Here is a 3,729-nt window from a genome sequence, read left to right as displayed (position 1 = left end):
TCAAGTTGCAACAATAAATCCATGGAGCGACACTGCCATTACCTTCAACGCAAGTGATGAACCTAGATTCCGAATAGCCCGAGCACCAGCCGCATTGGTCCTCAGTCCCATAGTGGACGGCTTTCGCCTCACCAAGGTGCTCATGGATGGAGGCAGCGGACTGAACCTCATTTATGAGGAAACCCTTCAAAAAATGGAAATAGACTGGAACCGCGTCGAGCGAAGCAGCACAACCTTTAGAGGAATAATCCCCGGTCGGGAAGCGCGCTGCACAGGAAAAATCACACTAGATGTGGTGTTCGGCACGCCGGATAATTACAGGTCCAAAGAAGTCACGTTTCAGGTGGCCCTGTTTCAAAGCAGATATCACGCTTTACTAGGGCGGGAAGCATTCACAATCTTCCAAGCAATACCCCATTACGGGTACATGAAGCTTAAGATGCCCGGGCCGAATGGAATTATCACTCTAGCTAGTGATCCGGACATAGCACTCCGCGCCGAAAACAAGACGGCCGCATTAGCCCTTGAGGCGCTATCCGAAGCCTTAGCGGCCGAGGAACTGACTGCGCTGCGCTCCACGGTTAATAGGGATGATGTGATACTCGATAAGAGATCTAAATCCACATCCTTCAAGCCAGCTGACGAAATAGTCAAATTCCAGGTCCATCCAACGGACCCCAATAAAACAGCTTCCATCGGGGCACGACTGAACCCTGATGCAGACGCCACACTGCGAGAGTTCCTACGAGAGAACTGGGACATCTTCGCCTGGCACCCTTCAGACATGCCAGGGATCCCACGCAGGCTGGCCGAACATAGCTTAAATATCCTAAAAGGATTTAAACCTGTCAAACAAGCCCTTCGGCGTTTTTCCGAACCCAAGAGACAGGCTATGGGAGAAGAGCTAGCCAAGCTATTGGAGGCCGGATTCATCAGAGACATAAAACATCTGGACTGGCTAGCAAACCTGGTGATGGTACCAAAGAAGGACAAATCCTGGCGCCTGTGTGTCGATTTTAAAGACCTTAACAAGGCTTGCCCAAAGGATCCCTTCCCCCTCCCCCGTATCGATCAAATTATCGATGCCACCGCAGGACACGATTTGTTGTGTTTCCTCGACGCATACTCCGGTTACCATCAAATCAAGATGGCAGAATCAGACCAAGCTGCAACCGCATTCATCACACCATACGGCCCATTCTGCTTCAACACAATGCCCTTCGGGCTGAAAAACGCCGGTGCAACATATCAGCGCATGATCCAGACATGTCTGGCAAACCAGATCGGCAAAACAGTGGAGGCGTATGTGGATGATGTGGTCATCAAATCAAGACATGTCGAATCCCTAGTAAACGACTTGAGGCTTACATTCTATAACCTCCGAAAATATGACATCAAGCTCAACCCAGAAAAATGCGTCTTCGGCGTTCCAACCGGAAAGCTCTTGGGCTTCATTGTATCCGGTAGAGGAATTGAAGCAAACCCAGCCAAGATCCGAGCTTTGTCACAATTGGATGTCCCAAAGGACCTTAAACAAATACAAAAATTAACCGGGTGCGTGGCGGCTTTAAGCCGCTTCATCTCCCGCTTGGGAGAAAAGGCACTACCCCTTTATCGCCTCCTTCGGCGCACCGAACACTTCGAGTGGACGGATGCTGCCACGGCCGGACTTGATGAAATAAAAGCCATATTGGCAACAAACCCAGTCCTGGCCGCGCCAATCACCGGCGAACCAATGTTATTGTACATTGCAGCAACACACCAAGTTGTCAGCGCAGTGCTCGTTGTCGAGCAGGAAACGGACGGACACAAATTCCGCCTTCAAAGGCCGGTCTACTATGTGTCCACTGTCCTCACTCCATGCAAATCACGGTACCCGCTTTATCAAAAGATTGGATACACGGTATTCATGGCATCCCGGAAGCTACGACACTACTTTCAAGAGTGTTCCATAACAGTAGCCTCGGAAGTGCCACTAAACGATATTATCAACAACCGCGATGCAACGGGCCGGATTGCAAAATGGGCCATCGAGCTTCTCCCGTTCGATATAACCTATAATCCACGGCGAGCTATTAAATCGCAAGTTTTGGCCGACTTCATCGCAGAATGGACGGAGGCTGAGCTCCCTAAAGAGTACGGCACATATTCAAACTGGATTATGCATTTCGACGGCTCCAAAATGTTGGCCGGACTAGGGGCCGGCGTCATCCTGACGTCCCCCATAGGAGACACAGTCCAATATGTGCTCCAGATCATGTACACGGATTCCAACAATGCAGCCGAATATGAGGCCCTCCTACATGGCCTCCGGATAGCAGTATCCATGGGTATCCAGCGCCTAGAGGTACGCGGGGATTCAAACCTTGCGATATCCCAAATAAATGGAGACTTCGATGCCAAGGACCCAAAAATGGTAGCTTACCGCGACGCCGTCCTAAAAATGTCAGCTCGGTTCAAAGGGCTGGAGTTTCACCATATAGCCCGAGAAAACAATCAAGCGGCGGACGTCCTAGCACGCATCGGAGCAAAACGCGATGCAGTCCCCCCAACGTATTTTTGGAAAGATTGTTCAAGCCATCCGTAGCATGGGAGGGGGAACCCGCAAATAACAGCCCGAACCCAGCCGCACCACTCGACGCCGAACAATCTGACACAATTGGAGGCTCTGCCAACGAAATTACACCTTCAGCCCACGTAATAATGGCGGTTATCGCCCCGTGGACAGAACCATTCCTAGCCTACCTTACTAGGCAGGAACTCCCGGAGGACCAAAACGAGGCCCGTTGCATAGTGCGGCGATCTAAGGCCTACAGAGTCCATGAGGGAGAACTTTATAAGAAAAGCACTACCGGAGTCCTTCAAAGGTGCATCTCCGAAGAGGAAGGGCGGAACCTCCTGGCTGAAATTCATGCCGGACTTGGTGGTCACCATGCCGCTGCTCGGTCCCTTGTTAGCAAGGCTTTCCGTACATGCTTTTACTGGCCGACGGCCCGAGCAGACGCTCAGGACCTAGTCCAACGATGCGCTGGTTGCCAACTTTTTGCCAACCAAAGCCATATGCCACCCACCGCACTCCAAACTATACCCATCACCTGGCCTTTTACGGTCTGGGGGCTTGACATGGTCGGACCCCTTAAAGGTGGAACCCGTAGGAAAAAATACTTACTGGTCATGGTGGATAAGTTCACCAAATGGATAGAAGCCAAGCCTGTTAAAACGGCCGAATCTGGACCTGTGATAGACTTCATATCCGGGGTTGTACACCGTTATGGCGTCCCCCACAGCATCATAACCGACCACGGTACAAACTTTACCGCCGACGAGGTAAAACTCTGGTGCAAAAACATGGGCATCAAGCTCGATTATGCTTCCGTTTATCACCCACAAACCAACGGCCAGGTCGAACGTGCAAATGGTCTTATCATGAGCGGCATTAAACCCAGACTGGTGCGGTCCCTCAAGGAATCTAACACGCACTGGGTAGAGGAGCTCGACTCCGTGCTATGGGGGCTGCGGACCACGCCAAATCGCACCACCGGGTACACACCATTTTTATGGTGTACGGCGCAGAAGCAGTTCTGCCCTGCGACATAATTCATGACTCACCTAGAGTGCGCATGTATGAAGAAAGAGAAGTCGAGCTCGATCGGCAGGACAACTTGGACGCCTTGGAGGAGGAGCGCGATGTGGCAAAAGCCCGTTCCGCATTTTATCAACAGCAGGCCT

This window comes from Triticum urartu, chromosome 2, assembly GCF_003073215.2.
Source record: "Triticum urartu cultivar G1812 chromosome 2, Tu2.1, whole genome shotgun sequence".
Lineage (NCBI taxonomy): Eukaryota > Viridiplantae > Streptophyta > Magnoliopsida > Poales > Poaceae > Triticum > Triticum urartu.
The sequence above is the reverse complement of the archived record's forward strand: the minus strand, read 5'-3'. Positions refer to the sequence as shown.